Genomic DNA, 12,929 nt, shown 5'->3' on the forward strand with positions numbered 1-12,929 from the left:
AAAATCTGTTTCCCCTCTAGAATAGGCTCCCTAATAAACTCCAGCCACTAAAGACCCCAGGCTAGTTTATCATCTCTTTTCCATGACCTTCATCTAACTTCAGCTCTCATAGCCAGAGCAGGAGTGAGTTATTTTGATTAACGATGATTGCCTCTTTGTCAGCTCCGTAAATCAACTCAAATAAGAAACTCATACCTTGAAAGATTTAGAGGAGTTGCTGCCAAGTATTTTATAAGGTCTTTATTCACTCTCTGTCGTGGGCTCTACTCTCAAATGTGCCACAATAAAACTCTCAGCTCCCCTCCCTCCTCCTGCAGACGTTGCATTTCTCCGTGTTTTCCGCCGAGCTGATAACATTCCTACAGCTGTAGGGCTGCTTGATTTCCTTGTTTGTGCAGAGTCATCACTGATCATACACACCATGGAAGCACAGCAGGAGGACTGGGGGTGGATCATAACTCTGCCTCTGACAGGAGGGGTTGAGCTAGCAGCAGCTGGAGGTTGGGCAAGCTGGGGAAAAGGGCTTGAGAGTCGCCAGGGAAGGAGAATCTCAATCCATCCCAGTTTGACAGGCAAGGGATAATGGCTGTAAACTGGTAGAGAATAGGTTTGGGTTAAATATGAGGAGGAAATTCCTCCCTGTGAGGGTGGTGAGGCTGCCCAGAGAAGCTGTGGCTGCCCCTGGATCCCTGGAAGTGTCCAAGGCCAGGCTGGACCATTTTACCTCCAAACATTCGAATTCTCCCTCCAAAAATTTCCATTTCACCTCCAAAAAATACCATTTTTTTTCCAAAAAATCCAAATTTTCCCATAAAAATGCAATTTTTCACCCCAAAATTCCCATTTTTCCTTCCAAAACTTCCCATTTTGACTCAAAAAATTCTCATTTTAAGTCCAAAAAAATTCTCAAGCTCTCCAGGGCTTGGAGCAACCTGGTCTGCCAGAAGGGCAGAAAGGTGGAAACACGATATCTTTAAGGTCCTTTTCCTCCCAGCCCCCTGTCAGGGCCTGACCTCTCTCACAGGGAGGAATTTCTTCTTTACATGTGATCTAAACATCCCTCTCCTTCTAAACATCCCTTCTCAGCACCCTGCCAGCAGCTGGAAGCTCTCAAAGAGGGAGGGATGGGACATGATGATCCTAAAGATGTTTTTCCAGCCTGAATGGTTCCATAATTCCGTGATGGACACGGCCAGCCCTGTGGCAGTGATGGCCTTGCAGCCCCACTGGTGCATTAAGGGTGACATTTCCCTGTGGCTAGCACAGGTCTTTCCCATGAGAATTCCTTTTGTGTTCTATAAATAAAGATAAGGTTTGGATGTTATTAAAAACAGTGTCCCAAGATCTGGACGGTGCAGGCCTGGCCAATCAGGCCTAGGGGGAGGTTTCTGACTGACCAATCTGGGTGACCTTTGAAAACTCTATATATATGATGAAATCAAAACAATAAAGGTCTTTTTCCTTCTTGCCACTGAGAACTGGGTTCCTTTCTCTGCTAGCTGCTCAACAGCGACATTTCCCACCTCTGTTTTGGGAGCAAATGGAAACAGAGACACCTTTGATGCCTCTGGCACAGGAGATCTGACATGTCACAGGCCAGGGCAGCACGGGCAGAGGATCAAACCACCAGCTTATCCTGATGAGAGAGTGGAAAAGCACCTTGTTCCTTCCTGGCCTCCTTGTATCTGGGTGGATGTCGCTGTTGAGCCGCTAGCAGAGAAAGGACCCGAGTTTTCAGTGTGGCAAAAAAGAGAGATTTATTATTTTGATTCCAACTTACATAGACTTTTCAGAGGTCACCCAGATTGGTCAGTCAGAAACCTCCCCCTAGGCCTGATTGGCCAGGCCTGAACTGTCCAAATCTCGAGACACTGTTTCAATAACATCCAGACTTTATCTTTGTTTATAAAACACAGGAGAAAGATCTCATGGGAGAGACCTGGGCTAGCCACAGGTGTGAGGATGGGGATGATGAGGGTTTGACGTGGAAAAGAGGACAGAAAGGGACAGAAGAGAAGAAGGGCCTCTTAAAGATGAGTTCCTGTCCATGGCGCCCCATCAGCTCAACCACTGAGGGCACAAGAGAAGAAAGTTTTGACACTGAGACCAAGATCTGCACCTTAAATACGACTCAAACAGAGCTAAGCATTCATTGCCATGGACTTCACGCTGTCTTTCAGCAGGCAGCCAGCACAAAATGAAGCCCCTGTGCTCTGTAAGAGCAATGCCAGACACAAATAACTGTTTTCATGTCCAATCTTGGTGGCTTGTGCCAATGGAAGCCAAGCAGTAGCCACAGATGTTAGTTAAGGACATCTTAGTGGTGCTGTGTTCACTGTGCATTCTGCAGCCTAATTACACTGCCTTCATTATTAATAACGTACAAAATGAGTAGTGATAGATTGAGACAGTTTTCATTATTTTACTGTAGGTCTTTCAGAATGCCAGTCAAAAGTGAGTGGATAAAAAGCAAAATAAAAATCCCGAGATGAGTCGAGATTGTTTCGAACACAAAAAACGAGAGATAAAATATTTCTGAAAAAACAGACATTCCTCTCACTATCATTATGCCAAAAAATAATGGAGACTGACATCATTTGGAAGGGAAAGGGAAACAATCGGGGAATATTAATTGGGGCACACATCATGCAGTGATTTTGAATTCCTCTATGCAGGGAGACAGAGAGAAAAAGTTGCTATTTTCTGGCAGCCTCTGGCAGTCTGTGGGCAGAAAGGGAAGGTCATGCTTGAAAGAGGAGGCAGAGCTCCCCTGGAGTCAGCTAGAGCCCATCTTCAAAGGGGGCAGCACTCCAGCTTTTGGGGCACGAGCTCTGCATTTGTAGGTTTTTTCCTTTCTCTTTTTTGTTTTTTTTAAAGCTGGAAAATGAAGATCTCTTGACTTGCCCCAGGCTACCTAACCTGGCTTCACAGCTCAGCCCCTTTACAAAAGTACTGCTTCTACCTGTTCACCTGGCTGCTAGAATATTATAAAATGTATCTGAGTCCTAGTCCTAAAACCTCTTTTTAAACCATTGCAGGGGGGGAAAAAATGGATATTGGAAAGTAATTCAGAAAGAAAATTTTACTTTTCTGGCTTTCACACAGTACAGACACTCTCCCTACAGCCATTTCTATGGAGATTTCTCATGCATAAATAAGCATTAACCACTAATTCGCAGTGTGAAAAGTATTATTCCAAGAAGAAACAAGGAAGATGGCCAGTGGGCCTGAGTAAATCACATGCTGCTTGTATCAGCTTATCCTTATTTTTTGCATATTAGGAAACAGCAGCAAGAAATCCTAAGTGCTCCCCACACCAGCCAGGCTCCCTCAGCTCCTGCAAACCATCCCTTCCCAATCCCAGCAGCAGGGCAAGAACTGCAGTGGTGCTAGAACAAGGAAAGAAGTGGTTCAGTGCTTGGATTGCATCTCTTCTTATTTCACCTTCCTTGATCTCTTCATGGTCTTGCTTGTAAAATCACCTTCAGCACCTGGAAGGTGTTGGATTCTCCCTGAAGCCAAGAGGGATCCTTTTCCAGGTGGTTTGCACAGATCCCTTTTATAGAGGATATTTAAATACTTATCATTAGGGGGAAACAGAAAGGAATTTGGCTCCTGAACCCCTCGGGCTGCTCCTCCCGGGATGTGGTTGTGGAGGAGTGGAGCAATCCAGCTCTTCTTCAACATCTCCCCCATGTGGCACCAGAACGTTCACAGCACAGGAATCACTCCCAGCCAGCAGGAAGAAGCTGCTCCTCGATCCACATTTTGCTGGAAATCCACATTTTATTGACCAGCAGCTTTCTCATTTCTTAATTCACATGGTCCTTCCTCCTGGCTCCATCCCAGAGTCATTCCAAGGTGTGGTGCTTTCCCTTTCCATAGAAATAATGTTGATACCTTTGAAAGATCAGGCAATTCCACAATGTGAGCTCTTTATTTACTCGGGATGCATATTCAGAGGGTGAGTGCTGCGTGTTTGAAATCTAATAAATGCATGAGTTGGGTGACAGAGCAGCAAATTATTGGATTTTCCATAAAAGCCTGTCTCCACATGCTGGAGTGGAGGTTAAGCACAGAGAGCGGGTCAAAAAGTATCAACAAAATAGTTAATTAAATTTATATATCAAAAGAAAAAAAAATCGTGGTTTCCTTATAATGAGAATTTTCCTGTAACATTTAACTCACAGAGAGGGTGGCTAATTCCATTTATGTTAATATTAAACCAGCATACTTTTGCTTTTAGCTTAATCACTAAGCAACCAAGTCACCAGAAGAACACAGGTTATCCAGCAATTATCCCACAAACACGTCTGGGGCTGAATTCTGACACTGCACCATTAAAATCCATGGAGATTTTCCCGGGAGTCCCATGACAGGAATGCTAAGGATATAAAAACTGACACATGATTACGTGTTAATTGGTCCCAATCCCATTCGTGGTTCCAGTCCCATTCAAAGCCTTTTAATTCATGGAAGAGTTGGGCAGGAATGATAGCACCAATTATTGCTAAGAGGTACCAAGGTGCATTACTTGATATTTATTATTAACAGCATCTTTTAAAGCAATTTTCATCCTAAGGATCTCAAAGCTTTTACACATTAATGAATGAAGAGCCTCACACGATCACTGTGAAGTAGGCAAATATTATTCCCAACTCACAGATAAATGAGGAGGATGGGAATTAAATTACATTCTGAAATTTGTGCAATGGATAAAAGACACCTTTTCCCTGAAGGAAGAGCAGATCTGAAGTGGTGACAGGGTCTTGCAACCATCTCCTTGATGGGGAAAATTGGACTCCAGAGAAAATCTGTGGCTTGCCAAAGCTCCATGCAAACAAAATCGAATGGAATGTATTTACCATGGATGCTTTCCTAGGAGGGAGCTAAGCCCAGAGCCTAGAAGGAGTTAAAGTATGAAGGATTACCACATCTGGACAAGATCTGTTGCCAGGGCTGTTCTGTCACAAGGCTCTTCGGGATATTTCTGCAGGAACAGCAGCCCAGCATTCACTTCCAAAAACCAGCTCTTCCACTTGAATTTGCTCCCCAAAACAAGATGGCTTTTGCTTGCAAAATCACCTCCCTACCCAGCATCCAGGGCAGGAATCTGGAGAAACAACTTAATTTTTATCAAGCAAGTGCTTAAAGCAACAGTTGATATATGGGGAGAGAACGCAAATGCTCTCTCTGTCTCGCAGAGCCATTAAACATTTATTGGTGTTTCTGAGACAAAAATACAAATGTAAAGCTTGGCTGGCTCCCACCTCCTGCTGGGCTCAGCCTGGTGACCCCTGAGCTCCCAGGGTGGAGGGGAAGTTTGCAGCTGACTGAGGAGAAGGGTTTGCTGTGGGATGGAGCTCTCAGGTTTGGTCCATCACCACAGTGCTGCTGCAGCTCAGTTTGGGGCTGAGCTGGTGGCTTAGCTCGTTTGTTAACCAGAAATGGAGCAGGAGACTCTCCAGGCAGAAGAAAAAAAAACACATTGAGGGGATAAAACATGGTTTTTTGAGTCTTCACATCTTGTGTTTCCCGAGCGCTGAGTGAGGCTAACTGGGATTTTCTGTCTCATTTGCTGGCTGCACAATTGGGGTTTTCTCCTGTTATTAGCTGAAAAATCTGCATTGCTGATAAACTGCTGCGATAGCAGATACTTTCTGGTCTCCCCTAATTGCTTCTTCTACATTTATGAAGATACTCATCGTTTCTCTCTCATGAGCTCCAATTAAATCTTGCAGAGCTTTCACTCACACCCCCTGCTCATGAATACACATTGTGCTTTGAGTGAGACAAAATTGTCACCTCTTCTTTGGTGCTCAACAGGACCCTGCAAAGGAAATGTTCTGTCCTAAACCACCTGCTCAGGGGTGTGAGGGCCTTTTGTGGAGGAATCAATGGAAAATGGAATTTTGGAATTACCTGGTTATTAATTCTATTTGCAATATCCACTGTCTGCAGAGATCTGCCTGCAGAGATCTGAGCTTCTCTGTGCATTTTTTTGTTATAATCAGTCCTGGTTCCTCTCAGAACTAAAGAAAGGTGTGCCTCAGGTTTTCTCAGCTGCTATTCCCTTGTCTATACACAAACACACAAATATATACACATTTATATTTATTTCTCTCTTTCTGTGAACAGTGCTGAGCTGCTGCCATACAACCCCAGCCTGACCTCTCCCCTGGCATGGCCATCCTCTCCACACCATCACAAAAACATAAAAGTCAACGCTGACTTATAAGGAACTACTTATAAACAAACAACAAACCTGCAGAGAGCTTTGCTCCTGCACCCTTCAAAGGCGAGGTTATGCTCTCCTCTTTGCACATGTGATTTATTTCATAATTTTTTTGTCTTCTACTCTTGCAGGGTTGCAAATATCGAAAGCATTTCTGAGCTTTCAACAGCAATATCAAAGCTGATTCGGAATAATGAGCTTTTTTCCAGTTCCAAAGGAGAGCAAAATATGAAAGAATGAGAATGAAATCAGAACAGACCTGATGTCACTGTGCTGAACCACCTTGTGCACAGTGAATTACCACCAGCACCAGTCTTACAGCAAATGTAATTTTGTGTTGCAGCACCATTGTTTAGTGATATAAATATTTTGCAGTGATGGTAGGCAGCAGAGTCCATCCTTTGCATGGTTCCAGCTCAGGTTTGTCCCCCTGAGGGGTGGGGAAAGCTCAGATTGCTTCTGGGACAAAAGCTTCATAAATTCATCCTGCATCTCTTTCGGGGAAATAAAACCCCTGATCTTTCCCCAAGGCTGCAACTCCCATTTTTACAATCATTTTGTAAACTTCCTTACCCTGACTCTTGGCTCAGACAATGCAGAGGTTTTGACCCAGGCAGGAGCACCAGGAAAGATGGGTGATTTCAGCACTTGTGAGTTCCTAAAGCTGTGCAGAGCTGGGCTGGTGGAGAGAGCAGCACCTTGCAGCTCCCCTGGCTCAGGGTGTCTCTGATCCCTCATTCTACTGCACAGCAGTCTCCAAATTCTCAATTTTTTTTCTCAAGTGCTCAAATCACATCATTCAAAAATTGCAAAAATAAATTGAATTGACAGAAGCAGCCCACAAATGAATTTTCCCTGTCCTCCCAGGCCACGAAAGAGGCAGCAGCCTGTCAGGTACCTGTTTAGGGACAAACACCACAAGCCAGGCTGTGTCACACATGTTAGTGATGTCATTAGACACAAAGAGGTCCCTGCTGAAGCTTCAGAGGTTCTGCCTTTTATCTTCTCCTCCCTCAACACGAGTCAGAGTGTTTCCTGCTCCCTTTCAGCCCCAGAGGGATCAGGAGGAGGTGTGCTGCTGGCTTGAGACAGCCAAGGAGATTCCTTCTTATGGAAATGGCATGGCAAGGGTAATGTAAAAAAAATACAGCATGCAGAGCAGCAAGTTTGTTTTTTGGGCTTTCCTCTAGATACACCCTGGTTTGAACTGAAGCTTTTTTCCAAGCCAAACCAGCTCAGGGGATGTGCAGGCTGAGCTGAATGACCACCAAGATATGTGAACAGCAGTTTCCAGCTGCATTTTGATAATACTCCTCAACAGAGTTTGCATCACATCCATTTCTGCAGCCTCTGAACCACATCCCTGTGGAGAGAACTCTTTCAGAACGCTGATAATTTCCATTTATTGAAGCAAATCCTCCCTTCCCTGCTCTTCCTGTTGATACTGGTAGGACCCACTCGTGTGAAAATAGAGGTTGTGGGGTGTTGCTCCTGAAGCTCTGCTGAAAGTCTGAAGAACAGATGGTGAGAAGTGTTGGAGCAGCAAACAAAGTGTTGCAGCAACATGGCTGGTTTTGTACAACAGACCTCTGTGGAAAATGAGAACTATTTTTAAAGGTCAGCTGGGGAAATAGCACTGCTCTGCTACCAGTTCTGCAGCAATTATTGGGGCTGTCTCTGTGACAGGCTGCTCAGGAAGGCAACAGGGACCACTGGAGAAAAGATTATAAAGTAAAAGGGCTCCACAAATTATTATTTTGTCTGGTTAGAAATGGAGGGTAATATAAAACACCAAAGCCCAACAGCTGGGGGGACACTGAGTGGTTAAGTACATTTCATGCCAAGTAGGTTTTCCTTTTCTCCATAAACTGAAAGACTCTCACCTTAAATGATTTATTTACAGGGTATCAGTGGGAGGCTTAAAAGGCTTAAGGTGGTGACAACTCAAATACTCAGATATTTTCCAAAGAAAAACAAGGCAATATCCTCTGTCCAAACTGGCATTAAGTTCATCTGCAGACCTGCCCAGGCTAAACCTGCTAAAGGTTTGTCCCACAAGTCAGAGAGGGCTGGAGCTGTTTGATTCAGAGTAATGGGAAAAAACCAACCAACCAACCAACCAAAAAAACCCACAAAAACTACGTTACAACCCCAGGTTTTAAAGAAAAGATACTTCTAAATGTAAATGAAAGTGTTCTTTGGTTATGATATTTGCGCAATGAGAACACTGTTTAGTTAACAACTTGGGTTAGGAGTACCACAGGTTGATTTTCTGTCTTTAATTGAGAAAGAAATGAACTCCCCAGCAGAGAAGCATTGAATATCTCAATGCCCTCACATTCTCATGCCTAAACAGCAACTGAAATCTGAGTAAATCTAAGCCAAATGCCCCACAAAGCTGATCTTGTTCTCAAGCCATCACTTGTGTTATGATCTCATTTAAAAAGCCCACTGCAAACCCAAAGATGATCTCAATGCCTTTTCATCCCTTCCAGGACAACACCTGAGGATAATCACAACACTGCTGGCAAAGGCACTGAAGGAATTATATTCCTCCCAAGGAACTTCAAATCCACTTGAAGTCAATCAAACACCTCATGGAAGGAACTAAATGCACTGAACTTCCTGAAAGCTTGGATTTTGAGGGCAAACATCTAGCAAAATTTCATGTGTTCCTTCATATAAAAGAGAATATTTCTGTACATCTAGGGCTGGTGCTGGGTGTACCTCTTCTGTTCATCAGACAAATTGATTTGGAAACAGCTGGATTGGAGCTGATGCACATAACTCAGCCCTTGGATGTTGTGTTCCTCTGCTCCACGCCAGCCCAGCCTCTCCCAACAGCAATTAGAAACAGAAACTCAAATAAAACAAATCAAAAAGTAATTTGGGCAAAGCTGGGGGGTGATTTAAAGTTTGAAGGTTGTAATCGATTCAGGTCACGTGTGTCTGAGAAGCAATAAATCCTGCTTAGGGAAATGTCTGAGGAAAAAGCACTGCTAGGCTATAAAATTCCACCTCTGAGGATTATAAAACAACAGGCACAGAGCAAACATCCTTTCTGAGCATAATAGGGCTGTCAGAAATGATTGACAGCAGTGCCAATCTATCACAGGCTGCAGTGTCCTGTGCACAGGGCTGGCTGGCAGCAGTGGAATTGTTCATTCACTCCAGCAGCAGCAGAGGATGGGACATGTCACAGGGAATGAATTCACCTTTCCGCCTGCTTTCTGCACCCATGTTATCTCAGGGCAGCTTTGGGCTCAGACAGCAGAATTTCCATTCCATCCCTGGGCCAGGTGGGTGTGGAGATGGTGACCCACCAAGGGGAAGGTGCTGCAACCCTGGGACAAACCCTGAAATCCTGGGACAAGCCCTGCAATCCTGGGACAAACTCTGCAATCCTGGGACAAACTCTGCAGTCCTGGGAAAAACTCTGCAGTCCTGGGACAAACCTTGCAGTCCTGGGATAAACTGCAATCCTGGGACAAACCCTCAATCCTGGGACAAACCTTGCAATCGTGGGAAAAACTCTGCAATCCTGGGACAAATCCTGCAATCCTGGGACAAACTGCAATCCTGGGACAAGCCCTACAGTCCTGGGACAAATTCTGCAATTCTGGGACAAACCCTGCAATCCTGGGATAAACTGCAATCCTGGGACAAACTCTGCAGTCCTGGGACAAACCCTGTAATCCTGGGACAAACCCCAGAAAAACACCCATCTGGGTGCAAAGCCCCAGCCCTGAGCCACAGGGAGGGCAATGCTCCTTTCCCAGAGCTCTGTCAGCCCAGAAATCAATGCCCAATCCCTGAGACCAGGGGTTTTGTGAGGAGGAAATCCTACCCAGGCCGTGGAACGGATGGAGAGCACCAGGGGTCAAGAGATCCTGCAGATTGTAATGACTTTCATTAAATCTCTGTCTTCCCTGGGCAGAATTCGAGCTGACAGCCTATTGCTGAGACACTCCACACAGCTTATTACCTCTCCCTGCGTGCAGTTTAACACTGCTGATGGATCAGCAGCCCCTCAGCCAGCCCCCAGCACAGCCCCCAGCACCATTCTCCCACCTCATCTGCCACCAGTGCTATTTTTCTAGCCAGGAGGAGTGCAAAATAAACCCCATTCTCCATGGAGAAAACCCAATTGCTTGTGGGAGACGAGAAGAATTTCTTCCCTCCACTCAACAGCTGTTTCTCCACGCTGTGTTTACCAACAAGTGACCTCTAATTTCCCCTAGAAAGCCACAGTCACTGCTGTCACAGTCACTTGTACACCACTAGCACAAAACCAAGGCATTAAAATCAGCAAAAAGTGGAGTAAATTGACAAAACAGATGGGCAAAAGAGGTTCTTCCAAGAAGCCAAGGGGGAAATAAATATGGTGTAATTTATGAAGGGACTGGGCTGATGCTCAGGAGCACAGAGTCCATGTTCCAACTATCAGCAAATCCAGCTGTGAAACCCCAGGGAGGCTCCCTGGTGCCTCTGTGCTGTGGCTGCTCTCCACTCTGATGAGCATCCTTGTCCTTTGAGCTCCCAGGGACACCTCTGAGAGAGCAGGGAGCTGTCCCTTCACGGGCAGATGCACAAGGTCCCCAGCACAGCCTCCTCCAAAAGCCCTCACAGCGTTTTCCAAAGAGGAAAATCTCTGTGTGTTGCTTCACTGATTCATCTCCAGCCAAAAAAACGACTCAAGATCAAAGTTAGATCCACGGAGGACCCAAAGCCTTTGTTTCAGCAGCCTCTCCTGGTGTGTGTCCAAGCAGAGCTCCGAAAATGTGGCCAATTTCTCTCTGTGCCAGAAGGGCAGCAGGCATGAGGCATCACCCCACACCATCCCTGCCTTTCCAGAGCAGATTAATAGTGGCAGAGGGTGAGAAATGCCCATTAACTCTCCCCTCTGACCAGTCTCTCCTGCTGGGTTAGCAGGCCAGCTGATTCCCACCCAACATTTCAAGTTGGATGTTCTCTCCTCAAATTATCTCCCAGTCAAAATCAGGTCCATGGCAAGAGAGGGGAGTCAGAGTGCCAAAGCAGTGGATTTCAGCTTATCTTTGTGCAGAGCTTTGCACAATCAATACTGTTTAGAGCTGCAGGGCTCCATCTTCCCATAAACCCACTAACTGGGAAGCAAAGAGCACAGGGAAGGGAAGGGAAATAATTGCATTGGTGATGTTTTTTCCTCCTGTGTGATTAGAGCCATAGGGCACTCTGCAGTCAGGGTTAGCACATATTTATATTCACACACTGGTGGGGATATTCCTGCTGATATTCCTGCCAGCCTCATGTTTCTTTCATTCCTCAGAGGATTTATTTTATTTCAGTTTTGTTTTTTTTTTTACTGGATGCTATCACCTGTTTACTTCCATCCTTCTACTCACCACTACCACTTCCCACCTTGTCATTCTTCCAGCTTGAAAATCCCAGGCAAGAAAACATCCTGTCCTTCCTGGGAAGGGATCCAGGTGCATCACGAGGATACAGGAGCACTTGACATTTCCCCATTGTTCTTAGCATTTCCTAATCAGTCTCTCTATCTCAGGCACCAATTAATATGCATTCAGGACAGCTGATAAGTAGGAAAGCAATTCTTGGGTGCTAAAATTAGAATTCCTGCGCAAGGGGATTATCAATAGCTACCTTTTTGCCCCATATTTATTTAAATCTGCCACATGCAGATACCTGTGAGCATCTGCCTGCTCTCATGCCTGACTCCCCAGAGGTGTTCCAGATCCCTGGAAGTGTCCAAGGCCAGCTTGGACAGGGCTTGGAATAACCTGGGATAGGGGAAAGTGTCCCTGCCCAGGGTAGGGGTGGAATGGGATCAGCTTTAAGGTACCTTCCAACCCAAATTTTCTGCTCAAAATGTCAAGCTGGATGTTCTCTCCTCACATTATCCATCAGTCAAACTCAGGTCCGTGCCAGGAAAGGGGAGTAAAAGGGCCAAGCAGTGGATTTCAGCTTATCTTTTTACACCTACAGGATTCCACAAATTTCCAAGGATTCTGTGGAATTCTGGGAATCTGTAATTCTACTCCCACCTGCAGGGGAATCCACAGAATCTATTCCCACTGTGGGAGATCCAAGAGCACAGTGCAACCCCTCGTGTTCTCCACGACACTTGAGCAGCATTAACTGAGGTGGTTTGGGGTAAATGGAGGAGACTAAGATGTGCCAAAGTGAGATCAGCACTTTGCTCACAGAAGTGAAATCCCAGCACAGCTGGAAGGGTTTGCTCCCTGTGCACTCTGCAGCCTCCAAAACCTGGACTGACTCCTCGTGCAAAAATACCCAGCATGACAATAAAAGTGCCACCAGCAGGGATCCCCAGGTCTCTCCCCACAGCAAACAAGATCCCTGCCAGCCAAAGCCATCAGGAGCAGAGGTTTGGAAATGCAGTTTCTTTAAGGGCACTCAGGGACTCCACCATGGTATGGCAAAGACACTCCATTGCAAAAATCCTGGGTTCTTGAACTGTTAGTTTGTTATGAGTTTACACACTTGTGAGGAAATGTGTTTAACACAACAAATGTGCTTAACCAACACCACAGACCAGGATAGGAACATCAGGTGTGACCAACCACAGCCCCACTGTGAGCACTGATTGGTTCTGATAATTGTTTTACAATTATGTCACTTGTTCTTCACCTCTACTTCAGCTGAGTCATTCCCAGAATGCTTTTCTAGTTAG

General features: G+C 45.4%; 1 protein-coding gene across 1 annotated transcript in view; it reads right to left on the minus strand.

Moving 5' to 3' along the window:
• The window catches only part of KAZN (kazrin, periplakin interacting protein), a 195,829-nt gene that overhangs the window by 136,516 nt on the left and 46,384 nt on the right, over positions 1-12,929 (minus strand). The gene's annotated exons all lie outside the window — the stretch shown is intronic.

This window comes from Lichenostomus cassidix, chromosome 21, assembly GCF_008360975.1.
Source record: "Lichenostomus cassidix isolate B80296 chromosome 21, HeHo_3.0, whole genome shotgun sequence".
NCBI classification, from domain to species: Eukaryota; Metazoa; Chordata; class Aves; order Passeriformes; family Meliphagidae; genus Lichenostomus; species Lichenostomus cassidix.